Genomic DNA, 15186 nt, shown 5'->3' with positions numbered 1-15186 from the left:
TTGCAGATGTGGTCTAACTAAGGCAGAATAGAGGGGTAGCATGCCATCCCTGGATCTAGACATTATACTCCTATCGATGCAGGCCAAAATCCCATTGGCTTTTTTGCCGCCGCATCACATTGTTGACTCATGTTTAACTTGGTGTCCATGAGGACTCCAAGATCTTTTTCACATGTACTGATGTTGAGCCAGGCACCCCCCCCCCCCCATTCTGTATCATTGCCTTTCATTTTTTTCTGCCTAAGTGGAGTATCTTGCATTTGTCCCTGTTGAACTTCATTTTGTTAGTTTTGTCCCATCTCTCTAATCTGTTAAGATTGTTTTGAATTCTGCTTCTGTCTTCTGGAGAATTGGCTATCCTTCCCAATTTGGTGTCATCTGCAAACAATGGTGCCAACTGTATACAGTTCTGGACAAATCAGATCTGGACTTAGTTATTTATTTTTTGTTTATTTGCTACACTTATATCCCATCCTTCTCACCCAGGAAGGGGACTCAGGGTGGCTCACAACAGAGGCACAATTTGATGCCTTAATGTATAATAAAACAACTTACTTTAAAATCACATAATTAAAACATAACACTTAAAACCATTATTTAAAGTCACATAATCCAAAAAACATATTACAGGAGCCATTCCGAACTGTAATTTGCATTGTTTATTGTTACACCAGGAAAACATTATTGCCCTGGGAATCATTGTGCAAATGCTTGGTTCCTGCAACCAGGATTTGACTTTCTTCATGAAGGTCAGGAGGGAGGGGACTGATCTAATTACTGTACTAAAGACTGCTGTAATGTCCTCTGGATGAACTGTCTTTGAAATGTGTTCTAGAAGCTCTTCTAAGTGTTGATTATAGCAAATAACAAGGAACATATGTTTCGTACTCTAATAGCTCCATGGTCTACTGGTCCGTTTCTAGGCAGAAGCAATTGTTATGACCTATAAAGCCTATAAAGCCCCTAACTACTTGTAAGCAGCCCATCTGAAAAACATATTTTCTCATGTAACCCCTGCTGAGATTTTGTTTTTTGGGGTTTTTTAGATCTTCAGGTGATGTTATACTCTGCAATTTTCCTGCTTCTTGACAGGGGGCTGGGCTGGATGGCCCATAAGGTCAATGATTCTATGATTCTTGGTCCTGCTGCCTTTAAAGAAATGTTAGGTAAGAATACAACAATCCTTTCACACTACTCAGGCCTATTACTACGATTTCATTTTAACTACCTTGACTGGGTTTGTCAAGTTCTGGTTGAAAAGTTCATATCGTTCTGCCGAAATTTCAAATCCTAGCATCTCATAGGACATTTCCAGGACTGCTAAAGTAGAATCAGAGCACTGTTATTTACCTTTAGGAGTCGGCTAAATTTCCAGTCTTGTGAGCCCTCTGGTTTTGGAGCTGGTGAACCCATTTTCATTCCCTCTTCATTTTACTCTATGGGGAAAATGAAGGGAGGTCAAAACTGAAGAGATATTTAGAAAATGTCATACCTAGAAAAATGACAATGACACCTCATGTTGTTTGGTCCATCTGTTTGTGTCTTCCCTTTCGAGTTGTTCCCCATACTTAATGTAGAAGGTGGTATTGTAACTATGCAATGTGAAAGTACACAAAGAATTGTTACTTGCCATGGACATTCCCAAACTCTTGAACTACCTGTCCATGGGACACCAGACTAGCTTCCTCTTTGTTGCCCTTCCACAGCAGGCAAAAACCTTGCAATTCAGAGAAGTCATTTGGACTAAAAACTGTATTGTTGACAGATGTTGAATCTGATTGTTATATATGTGCTTATGAATTACATTTTAAATGTTGCTTTGGGTTGGTTTAAAAAGTTTAATTGTATTACATCAAGTGCTGGTGTGTGCTTAAAAATATTTTAATGTATTTATTTACTTTATTTATACCGTGCCCTTCTCACCCCGAAGGAGATTCAGAGCTTACAAGCTATGGCAAACATTCAATGCTGCATCGTGCACATAACAACAAGCATACCATATTAAATTATAAAACAGTTAAAATGTATAAACAGTTACAGCATACAGTAAAAAAATTAAAAACATACAAAGTGCTGAGCCATGATTCCATAATTCTTGGTTACCCAATAGACATTGTTCAGACTGCTAGGTTAAGTTTGAATTCCATGTTACCCTACTCTCTGAATGCCTGTGTGCAGAGCCAGATCTTTACCTTTTTCCTGAAGACCAAGAGGGATGAGGCCAGCCTAATGTCACTAGTGAGGGGGTTCCACAGCCAAGGGGCCACCACTGAGAAGGCCCTGTTTCTCGTCCCCACCAGTCGCACTTGTGAAGGGGGTGGGACTGAGAGAAGGGCCTCCCCAGAAGAGCATAAAGCTCTAGTTGGCTCATAAAGGGAGATATGTTCAGACAGGTAAGTTGGACCAGAACCATTTAGGGCTTCATAGGCCAAAGCTAGCACTCTGAATTGGGCCCAGTAGCAAACTGGCAGCCAGTTGAACTAAAGGAACAGGAGGGTTGTATGCTCCCTGTATGTTGCTTCAGTAAGGAATCTAGCTGCTGCTCATTGGACTACTTGGAGCTTCCAGACAGTCTTCAAATGCAGCCCCACATAGAGCATGTTGCAGTAGTCTATTTTAGATGTAACAAGAGCATGGACCACTGTGGCCAAGTCTGGCTTCTCAAGGTACAGGTGCAACTAGCACACAAGTTTTATTTATGCAAATGCTCCCCTGGCCACTGTTGAAACCTGGGGTTCCAGGCTCAGCGATGAATCCAGGAGAACTACCAACCTGTGAACCTGTGTCTTCAAGGGGAGTTTAACCCCATCCAACACAGGCTGTAACCCTATACCCTGTTCGGCCTTTCAACTGACCAAGAGTACCTCTGGCTTGTCTGGATTCAATTTCAATTTGTTCACCCTCACCCAGACCATCACAGCCACCAAGTACCAGTTTAAATAAACTTTTTTAAAATCCACAATGAAATCACTGAAATAATAGACTGCTTTTGGTTTTCAAAAATAATGAACTATTTAAGCACGCACAGAGGCAGGAGTGCTTCTTTTCAGTCACTGGGTTTTCTCTAGAAACGTCTTGCTGAAAAATAGAACTGTCAGTAGAATGCCTTCTGTATCTTTGGTGTAATTCTTTTTGAAAAATCAGGGGGAACTTAGAGAAGAATGGCTTGGGTGTTTTGTCTGGATATTTGTTTGTTTCTCTTCTGTCTTATATAACATATCCAATCACTGGCCCAGCATGAACCAAGAGCCAGTATTTCCAACTTCAAAGCAAAGCAAATCAAACTCAGTTAAAGCAGCTTCCTGCTAGCAAGCCCTCAAGGGGAAGAATCTCTTTGTTGACTGGTTAGTTAGTTATGGCAGCGTTCTGAGCTGAAAGCACAAACAGAATCATACCATTCACTTGAATACCTGCAGGATTTTAAATCATTATTAAGAATAGAGTTTACAGCTTGGGGAAATTATTTTTGGACTACAACTTTCCAAAACCATCCAGTTAGCTGCCACACTAGATAGAGACTTTTTAGAGCTGTAGTCTGCGGCCACAGTCCTATTGAGTGAAAGTTCTTATGCAGTGAACTCTACCACATTTTCACAAACCACACAATGAGGTGCATCGAGGATTTTACCACATGAGCAGAAATGTGTTCTGATTAAAGACCACATATCCTGAAATACATCATGGATGAAAACTTTCCTGACAGGAAGAGCTCTTTGTCACCTTGGACTGTAGTGGAGTCTCCTTTTCTGGGTTTTTATTTTATTTTTTAATGTATATATTTGTTAAAATAGGCATACAATATATATGTTTGTTGCATACAATGTTATATTTTCATGCTGTTGATAATTCACTAATATTTCTCATACAGTATCTTTATTTAAGGAACCTCTGACTTCTGTTTGGGTAGGGCAGCTAAGAATATGATAAATTCTAAGTTGGTAATAAATTCCGCTTTGTTCACAGCCTTATAGGATCCCCTGTAAGTATTTTTATATCTGGTTTAACTTTACTTTTATTTTGAGGTATTGAATCACTGGCTGCCATTCTTTAACTAAATCCTCTAGTTGCTCTCCTTTGAAGAGTACAGTTATTTTATCCATTATTAGCAGGTCAATAATGTGTGTTTCCCATTCTTCTATGATAGGTACCTCTGAAGTTTACCAGTGTCTGGCAACAACAACAACAAATCACACAGTCCTAGACATTTTGGGAAGTGTCCGACATGTGATCCAATACAACAGCCAACAGAGTGATCTTGTCTGCTGTGGACTCATCTTGTTGTGTTTCAAATAATAATAATAATACTTTTTTCATGTCAGGAGCGACTTGAGAAACTGCAAGTCGCTTCTGGTGTGAGATAATTGGCTGTTTGCTAGGACATTTCCCAGGGGACACTCAGATGTTTTGCTTCTTTACCATCCTTGTGGGTGGCTTCTCTCATGCACCCGCATGGGGAGCTGGTGCTGACAGAGGGAGCTCATCCGCACTCTTTCTAGATTCGAACCTCCGACCTTCAGTCCTGTCAGCACAAGTGTTTAACCCAGTGCACCATTGGAGGCTCCATAATAATAATAATAATAATAATAATAATAATAATAATAATTTATTTGTACCCTGCCACCATCTCCCCCAAGGGACTTGGGGCAGCTAACGAAGCATTCAAGGTGCCACATTTTTGTTTTTTCCTCAGCCCAGATACATTTTGAGGTGTTTTATTGCCAAATTTTAAAAATCATTTCATTGTTAATGATTGATACCTTTTCTGGGGGGTTTTAAACAGAGGCTGGATGGGCATTTGTTGGAAATACTTTGTTTGTGGATTCTTGCAAAGCAGAAGGTTGGACTGGATGGACGTTGTGCTCGATTCCAGTTCTGATTCTATGATCCTATGTGGCCAAGCAATATCAGTGATTAACATGGCAAGAGTTATTAATGAAGAAGAATATAAAACCTAGCAGAGGCTGCAGCTGTTTGCTTTTGCCTGAGCCAACCAGGAAGCACAAGATCCCACACCGTTCTCTTCTCTGCAGAATTAATTGTACTTGCTGAAAAGGTGAAATGGCAGAGGATTAATCAGGACGGCTCCTGCCAAATTTGGACACTTAGAGCATTTGGAATTGTTATGTACACAGCAGAAATAGCAGTGTTGGCCAGACTTTCATCTCTGTCTACCTTCAGTACAATCTTGGTGGTTTAAATGTCACTTTCTCAAGCTCTGTCAAAATACAGCCTTCCTTAACCATGAGCAATTGTTGTGGCTGATAGGAGAAATAATGCTAAGAGTAATCCTTTGTTGGGGCAGAAAAGTATGCTTTTATTTTCAGCTGAGATCCTGGTGTGGAATTTCCTCCAAAAGCAAACCAGACTGAGTATAAAGGCATTGACTTTGCCTTTGATACACCTTCAAATACAGGCAAACAAAGAAACATGCTCCTACATACGTTAACATAATCACTACGTCACCTTAGCATCACAGAAATATCAAATTATATCTGTCTTCATGCATGGGGTGCGCCTCAGCATCTTCTCTATCGAAAGAACAGCTTACAGCAAGTTAGAGTTACTGGGGTTCAGCTACAGAGATCCACCAAGAGGCCTACTTTTGTCCTGTCAGGAGGGAGGGAGAGAGACTCACTTCTTGCTTTAAGTCCATGACCCGTGCCAAGTCATTCCTATCTCCCCCCCGGAATGTTCATCCCCTCTTGCCTGTGCCTTGGAAGCAGATCATCATGCCTTTGCCCTGTCAGCTTGGCTTTCTAATACAGAGAGAATCTGTTTTTTCTATATTTCAGTGCTTCTAATGGGCATACAATATCTAAATTTTCCAATACCTCCACATCATAATCTGTAATCATCTATTAATATGAGGAAAGGATTCCCAACACAATACTGAGTGCATTTTCTGAGATATTCATGTGATAACTCATCCCGTAAGTACATCATTTACTGGCATGATGAAATCATCTTCTCAGAGTGAAGGCCAGTTTCCAGTATAAGGAAAGACTACAGAATCATCAAGATTAACAATAGCTAGATCCTTTAAAATTAGACTTGTTTGGGGACTTTGTAGTATTATAAGTATATGAATATAACACTCTGGCATTAAGGAACCAAAACAGCTACAACAATGAACAATATTAGTAGAATGGGTAGAGTCAGGGAAAACCAGATGTTTACAGAATAAGAAAACATCTTCTGATGAATTCTAAAAGAGAGATACTCCAAAATATTCCCCAGTCAATGGAAACCCACTGCGAGGGCAATAAGTCAATGAATGAAGGAGTCTTTGTTTTAGTAGGTTATTTTTACCTTGTAGTGTTACCATAATTGTGCAAGGTTAGAGTCCATCAGGGTAGCGTTTCCTTGTAGTATTATGGACTAGCATTCCTTCAATAAGATTTCCCTTTTTTATTTCCTTTTGCTTTTGACCAGTACAACTATGTACAATTTTTCTATTATTATTTTGCCATTGTGGTCCTCTTGGTCATTTGTGGTAATGTGGTTAACTGATGTTATTTTAATCTTTTGTAAGCCAGTATTTGAGTTTGAGTTAAAATGGATTTGAATAAGATAAATATATAAACAAACAAACAGAAATCTAGGATATGGAAACTTGGAAAAAATAGAGAACTGCCAGGCTATTTAATCTGGGGGTAGGAAAGTTTTTAGAGAAGATAATGAGATTTGTGTTGGCATAAAGACTGCTGATGTAAAAACTGCAGATGCCGCATCTTTCCCATAATTGTCTCATAGACTAAATACCCAAATTTATGAGTACAATTTGTAAGTTGCAAATATTAGAGCACTTATCAATAAAATATATTTGCATATGCACATCTGCTTCTGGAATCTCCAGTGAAAGGATTCCGAGTAGGAACCAGGGCTAGTAGGGTTAGTAGGCCAAACCTCTGCCTCTGTCAACTCAACAATTTTTCTGATTCCAACTGTTCCATAAACTGCAAATGCATATTAATTAGTAATAACAAATTTACTGTAGTACAAATTTACTGGTAGCACAAGACATTTTATTACCACCACATGAATAATCAATCTGCTTAGATTGATAAAACATAAATTGTATTTACTTGGTTAAGAAGAATATGATCCCCATTTCTATCAGACTGGTTCCTGTGGTTTCAATTACTCCTGTCTGACGAAATATGTCTACTAAGAATTTTTTAGATCCTTAAGGTGATTCTATGCTATGCTTCCAGATCACAATTACTCATAATTTGTTCATTCAGGTTCACAATTACTTGTGGTTTCAGGTATCTATATGAAATCCTGGAACATATCACCTGTAGATATGTAGGTCATATTGTATAAAATCTTAGTATAAAATTATATGTTTACCATGTTCTTATGTGTCTCCAAGTTGTTTTGGATTTATGTCTTTCCACTGATTTGTTCAGAGTGGGTTTGCATTTGCCATTCACTGAGTATGAAAGATATGACTTGCTCAAGGGCACCTAGTGGGTTGAGTCAGGTGGGGAATCCAGTCCTGGCCTCCATAGTCAAGAGCTCAGACCGCTACACCACACTGACTCCGTATGTACCAAATATAGCTATAATATTATAAGATTTTGTTTTAAAGTTGGATTCAGAGTCAGCATATTTCTACCCCAAATCATTTTAAACTCTGAATTTGACTTCACAACTTTGGCTCTATAGCCCTGGTAGGAAGACCAAGGGGAAAATTCTTGCTGAGAAGCAATTACCTGAAAGGATAAACACTGCAAGACTATATAGTTCAGTCACCTGACAATTGAACACAGGTTTTTCCAAGCTGGTGCCCTTCAAATGTTTGAGATAATAACTTCCAATATTCCTGACCATTTGATCATGCTGCATGGAGTTGACGGGTTTTCTAATTTATATAATTTCATCGAAATTTAAAAATACAAATAACTGGAGCTTTCGGAAAAGACATACTTCAATTTCTGACTTAATCGAACTCTTTTTACATAACTGTTAACTCTCCCTTTTCAGAAACACACTCAATGTATGAATTTTTGATACATAATGTACCCCAGATCTTGTTCAATTGATCTTTTACTTTTCCCAATTTCTCATCTTTTTCTATTCTAGCTGTTCCCGGTTAAATTTGATACCAAGTATTTATTCCTTTTTAGTACTGTATCCTCAAGTGAGCCTTTCACTCTTATCTGACCAGAGTGCTCCTTTTTAACCAGATGCTCTCAACCTGGCTGCCATGATTTAAGTCATGGATTTCTTTATATCTTTAAACATCATTGACATATAATGGCATTCTTCTTCCTTTCCTGTTTGGCCTATTTCTCTGAAGTAGGCTATACCCTCCCCCCTATAACTACATCCCAATTATGTGACTCATCCCACCAGGTTTTAGTGATGCCTATTATATTTTCTTTGCTGTGTTCAGAGAACAAGTTCATCTTGTTTATATCAGTTGCTCTGTGGATTAGTGTTGAGACATCTAAGAGCATGGGTCCTTCATTAAATATGCTTATTTATGGTTTTCAACCACTGTTGAGTTCTTGTACTATTTGCCCAGTTCTCTCTATAGCATTTAAGCTTTTAACACCAACATTTGATGAATTTCTTCTTCCCTCAAGAATACTGTCTCCCCCCTGCACATTTGCTTTTATTATTGATTACCATCAAGTCAACTCACACATCTTAAAAAGCAGTCAAGGATCACATCTAAGCATAGCTCACCTTCTGCTTTGTTCTTAGAGACTGATATTGAAAGCTAAGCGGGGTCAACTCTGATTAGCACTTGAATGGGATAAAGCTAATGGACTACCAAAAGCTGCAGGTTATATTTAAGAGAAAACACTTCTAAGTAAGTATTCCTTGCCTAAGAAACCCCATGAAATCCATAGGGTTTCTATAAGTCAGCATGTGAAGGCAGTGTTGCCTACCTACTCCCAGAGGTCTTTTTGACAACATCAAATCTCCCAAACACACCCCCACCCCCACCCCCCACCCCCACCTTTGTACACAACAAGAGTATTGGGGCCTATAGTCTGCGCTAGACTTATTTTAGCACTTTCAAACAATACCCCTTTGGGAGTTATACTTGGGGATGGGGAACTCTTTGCATTGGATGGATCCTTGGACCAATTGTAAGAACAAGGGACAATGATTTGGATCAAAAGATATTTTGTAGTTATTCTGTGTTTCCTCTATTTCATTGTTTGTTATACTGTGGTGCAGACATTCAGACTGAAACCCCCAATTTCCTGTGTAGGAATGGTTTGAGATAGAAAATATTAATAATTAATGAAAGTCTAGAAATGTAATCCAGCCCTGAGTGTTGATACAATTATACTTCTGACAACATGTACTGAGGCTAATTTTGAAATATACAAAGAAGTCATATGGAAGTACCAATGTCCTCTTCATCTCATGATGACATTAGAGCAGACAATTTTTTCTTTAGTTTTCTTTATTCATTGTGCAATACAATAGAAGTAAATCCATATTATAAGAATATCAAAATAGGGAAAACTAAGTGGGGCAAAGATATGGCTTTAATGCTTTTGGCAAGTTTGTTTTTCAGTAACTATTTTTCTCTTACATTTCAAACTTGTGTGAACCTTTCATCCATCTCTAGGGACTCACACAGCTATGAATCCAAAAAAATCAGTTCTTTCATCAGCACCATGTGATGCTGTTTTGTCAGAATTCACTTTCTAAATTAGGTTCAGGTTGGGTTAATATTGTGATTAGAATTCTACAGGAGAAGAGCAGAGGGTTGCAGGAAATGACTTGGTGGTTTAATCTGCCATGCTTTTCCTCATCATCAGCACCAAAGGATTGATCTGGATTTGAGTTAGGAGGCAGTAGCTTTGGGAAATCCCTCTTTCATCTGAGATGTGCAATTCACTTTCACAATTTGGCCATTAAAGATCACAAGCAGTACAAGATTCTACACAAAATAGGGCATAAAGCTACAAAATAGGAAGCTACAAAGTGTCAAGGGGATCATGAACCTTTCTGAATGTGTCTCATGAGCACCTGCTTACCTTTAAAGAGCTGAGTTATATTGATATCAATGAAGTTAGTCTTAGTAGCTGTGCCAATTTTTGCTTTGTTGGGTCAAAGTAGTGTCCTTTTCACATTATAAGCACCAAACCCTTTGCCTTTAAGCCCGGATGTATTTCTAAACCATATTGCTAGTAATGGCTTTTATTGTACCACTGGCAGAGATGCCAATCTCATCACATATACTTATTACTATTCAGTGGTAGCAAGAACTGTACTTCACAGGTTTTTCTCCTTCCTGGTTAATAAAGATTATGGCTGTTTCATACCCATATTGGGATGTCACATTATTCACCCCACAAGTGGATAAATGGCTATGGCATCAGCAACATGTTGAGGAAGACCAATAATCTTGCCTTTAAAGCCATTAATTTCTAAAAATCATAATGTACTGAATTTATGTAGTCATATACTGAATTAAATAAAGATTATCTCACATATGTCTCCTGTTTGCTCATCATCAGTTCATCCAGACTCTCCCCTTACTTTGCATTTTTTTCTCACCTATTCATTGTATCACAATGTAGGATAGTATGAGCTTCCTTTTCCTGCACCTCTCTCCCTCCTGTGTGCTGTTGATGGCTTTGTATAATGCATTATCACAGCAGCCACATAGCAAAGAGAGAAAATGTTCAGTGTAAAAGGGGAGACTTTCAAGGGAGGAGAGGGCACTATAACAAGCAGATTGTCCCCCAGGAAAATACCCTTAAATTACATATAATGTTGTTTATTCTATTTTAATTTTTTAAACCCATAGCTAGTAATGTAAGTTATATCAACATATTCATTCTGATCCCTGGTACTACATGCCAACACTGGCATCTTGGAGGAACTAACTGTGACTTTAAATTTCAGAAGAGAAATCCTAAATTGCTAGCAGCGTACCTTCAAATTTAATCTTTATAAGTGTTCTTATTCTTTCTTTGGTGAGATAACTGAATCTTTGAGTTATCAATCTCACTTTTTTGGGGTGCGGGCAGTTGCTATGCTAAATAAATATTCCTAAATTGAGTTGAACCTTGTGTATCTTGTTAATCCTCAAAGGGCAACCTTATAATCCAGATTTTAGATTTTTTGGTTAATGACTCACTGTGGAGTAATTGAGGTACTCCTCTTGCTTGAAAAAGTTAATAAGAATGTTAACCATTACACTTTCAATATCATAGAACATTAATTCATTAATATTCCTTCAAGGCAATTTGCTGTTGCAAGGTAAAGCTGTTGTGAGAAGGGAAAACCTTCTTACTGGACAAAAAGAAGCAGTCAAAGAAAAGGATGCCTCAGATGACTCAGTATTAGGACACAGATGCTGCCCAGCTAACACGTTCCTATATAAGCATTGAGTGGCACATTGAACTAGTCAACAACCATGTACTTTTATGGTGCTGAATGAGATTTAGCAACTGATATCTAAGTCCAGGAACCTGCCAGAGAGGAATCCACATCTAAGGATCTCATCATGTTAGGGCTAATTCAGTGGCATGCGCCAGTTCACCTATGCTTTTATGACAGAGCCTGCCAGCTCCCATGCGATGATGCACTGCAACTTCTGGGGGGGGGGGGGGTCCATCATAAAAGGAAAGGTGAAGTGACACTTACCACAGCAGCAAGACAGGAGGCTTCCTATGTTGCCTTGGATCAACAGAGACAGGCCGGGCAGTGGATGGGATGAGCCAGGCAATGTGGGGCATGGAGCAACAGGATTCCCACACCCTCAGATGGGCATCACCAGAATCACCATGTTCTGTGGCAATTCCGGCGGCCTTTGTGAAGAGGTCACAAGAGATGGTCATTCAACCTCTGTTTAAAATCCCTAAAAGGAGTCCATTATCTTCTGAGATAATTTATTCCCATGTCATGCAGTTCTTCCAAATATTTAGGTTAAATCTCTTTTATTGTAATTTGAATCCATTGTTTATTCACATCCTAGTGTCTGAAGCAGCAGAAACATGTTCCTGCTGCAGTGTTTTTTTCCAGATTATATGTGGTAGGGGACCAACAGTCTCTCTCTTGTGCCAGAGACTGGTACCATATTTGTTCCCATTAGCCACAATTGTTTCTTTCTTTCCTGGAAAATGTTCATGGAGTGGCACGACTTCAGGGAAAAACATTTTGAGAAGTAGTAGTATTCTGTAGGACAAGATCTAGTATGGAATGGTGGTTTGAACATCGGTCTATAACTTTGGAGAAGAATCTCTGCTTGCACTTGAAAACCCACTGGGTGACCTTAGACAAAGGATGCTCTTTCAGTCTTGGAGGAACTTTGATCCAATCTTTCCAAGGAAACCCTGTGATAGGTTCACCATAAATTAGAAATTTCTTAAAGGCAACAATTTTACATGACATTATTTCAGATATTTAAAGATTTCTTTCATACCACTACTTGGTCATCTCTTCCCCAAATTAAACATCTCTGTCTCCCTTATCTGTTCTTCATAGGGCTGAATTTCCATTTTTACTATCTTGTTTTGGTTTAGCAATATCCTGTCTGAAATGTTTTGGTTTAGCAATATCCTGCCTGAAACATGGGGTCCAGAACAGGACATTTTATTCCAGCTGAGACTTGACCAAAGAAGAATAGATTGGTGCTACCCTAACCAGAAAGTTTTAATGATTAATTTTAAACTTCCACTGGATGCCTAATTTTTTTGTTTATTTTAATATCTATTTTATAGAAATATGTTTTAATATATGTATTTTATGGAGTGTTTGTTTATGTTTTTGTAATGCTGTAATCCACCTCAAGTCGTGAGGAGAGGCAGGCAAGAAATAAAACTATTATATTATTACTATTATTACCATTACTTCCCTTGATCTCAATACTCTACTCCTATCGATGAAACTAGAACTGTATTTTTGGCCTCTGTTATAGCACTTTTCAAGGAGATGGTCATGTTAGCCTGGTTCACGTAAAAAAGTAAGAAAAGTAGGAAACATTGGGGTAGGGACATTGGGAGAAAAATGTTTATTTCTGTACAAATAATCTTCCAACTCTAGACATGTTACCTACAACAGGACATATAAAATAGATGAAACTATAGGGGCTGGGCCCCACCATAAATCCTATGGTTTGTGGAAAGATAGGAGTATGACTCAGCCTCATAACCACAAGCATGACTTAATGTATAATGATTATTGACACAACCAGTCGTAACATTGCCCGGGGCTTATCTAGAGCTCATCCTCCATGACATTGCCAGGGCCTGCCCATGGGTCTCGGGTTTTGGCTTGAAAGTTTCAGTATTTTTCACTTCCGGTGGAGGCAACATGGAGGCTGCAGCAGCTTGTTGAAGCTCCTTGAGCTCCAGAGCTGATACCTCACCCAAGGGGTCGGAGGATTAATATTTCCTCCCAACAGCGACAGGCCAAGGTCGCGTTGGCATTCTTCCGAGGCAACTGCGGCGAGGGAGGTTTCTTTGGAAGCCTCTCCTGGCAGCGAAGGAGTCCTCAGAGATAAGATAAGACCCGGGATGAGGACGCCGAGCTAATGGCACGGCATGCGGCCTACCGCCTCCATTTAGTAGCTTCTAAGTTGTAATTAAGAAGCAGAAGAAACAAAGAAAGATAAAGGAAGCGGAGGAAGAAAGAGAAGAAAGCAACCTGCTGAAAAAGTTACCCGTTGAAGCAGACTCAAAAAGAGTGAAAAGAGTGAAAAGAGTAAACTGTTTGAAGTGGAGAGCTTTACAGCTAATCTCCTTACAAACGTGGCGGTGCAGCTGGAGAAAGGTGCTTGCCTGTGAGTGGAGTGAAGACGGAGGCATCGCGGCGGGCGGAGGAGCAGCTGCAAAGCAAAGGAGTAAATAGGTGATAAACAAGTATTTAGATAAGGAGAAGTGCAAGTCTGGCACAGAGAGAATAAATACCAAGGAAACTAAGAAAGTCAAGAATTATACAGTTGAACTACAGATCTAGATGAGGGAAAGGAGAGGAAAACAGCAAAGGTAAATTAAAAATTTATACCTCTATATTTATACCTATATATATTTAAACATACTGGCATTGAAAATATTCAAATTATGTAATAGATAAGGTAACAGTTGGTAGAATAATACTGTAAATTATACACAACTTGCATGGGAGTACATGTAAAATGTATGTGAAGCACGTGCACTTGTATTGAACTAAAGTGTGCGATTGTGTCATATTGCGCCATATTGTGTCATAATATATAGTATAGGATATCGTATTATATTGTATTATATTGTATCATATTGTATCATATTGTAGTGCATTATAGAACCAGCCTTCCCCACCTGGGTAGTGTATTGTAACGTAGTTGAGGTAGAGATCTAGGCCAAAGAATAAAAGAAGAAATATATCAGAAGAAAGCTGCAGAAAGCACCTATCAAGCCATGAGGCCTGAGGGTGAAATGTAAATTTGAGTATCAAGAGAACTGATACAACAGGAATGCCAAAGCTAATATAGAAGGTATAGAGAGTAAAGATAGTAAGAGTTAGTGATTGCAGCTTACTGAGATATACTGAAAAAAGAGGGAAATTATAGGTAATTAAAGGGAAAGGAAACTCTAAAAAGGAAACATGGAGCAGCTAGCAGCAACAAAAGGTAGCAAGCTACTACCAATAAGAAGACATTCACTACAAGGAGAAAAGCTTCAAAAGCCTCCAGGGGAAAAGACTCCGAAAGCAGAAGAAGAACCATCGGCGGCAGATATAATGGCAGAGTTAATCAAAATACAAGCAACACAAGTTAAATTACAAGAGGCACAGGAAAAAATGCAAGCTTCCCAAAAAAAGTTAGAGACCAAATTGGAGAAAATGATAAAAGACGAATTAGGGAAAATAGGAGAAGAAATTAAAGAGGAGATATCTGCTGTAAAAACAGAGATGAGTACAATGCAAACAGAAATCAATGAAATAAAGAAAGAAAACACAGTACAGAAGAAAATCATAGAAAAGACAAATAAAAGGGTCGACAAACTAGATGAAATAACGGAGAAGATAACTAAAATACAAGAAAGGGCAGAAAGAAGCGAAACAGAGTATCAAATTAGAATTAGGAACATTGAAGAAAAAGAACAAGACAATTTACGGAGTATAATAACCGAAATAACAGCAAAGATTTTAGATTTATCCTTACAGGAGATGGACAAGAATATAGATAGACTGTACAGAGTGCAAACATTGTATGCAAAGAAG

General features: G+C 38.7%; 1 long non-coding RNA gene across 1 annotated transcript in view; it reads right to left on the bottom strand.

Annotated features, from left to right (window-relative positions):
- Positions 1 to 1345: 1345 nt before the first annotated feature.
- Positions 1346 to 15186, bottom strand: part of LOC132761844 (uncharacterized) — a 146569-nt gene continuing 132728 nt past the window's right edge. The window contains exon 3 of the long non-coding RNA XR_010909103.1: positions 1346 to 1436. This is a non-coding gene — a long non-coding RNA (uncharacterized lncRNA). The remainder of the gene's footprint in view (positions 1437 to 15186) is intronic.

Source organism: Anolis sagrei, chromosome 1 (assembly GCF_037176765.1).
Source record: "Anolis sagrei isolate rAnoSag1 chromosome 1, rAnoSag1.mat, whole genome shotgun sequence".
Classification (NCBI taxonomy): domain Eukaryota; kingdom Metazoa; phylum Chordata; class Lepidosauria; order Squamata; family Dactyloidae; genus Anolis; species Anolis sagrei.
Note: the sequence above shows the minus strand (reverse complement) of the source record. Positions and strands in the feature narration are given on the sequence as shown.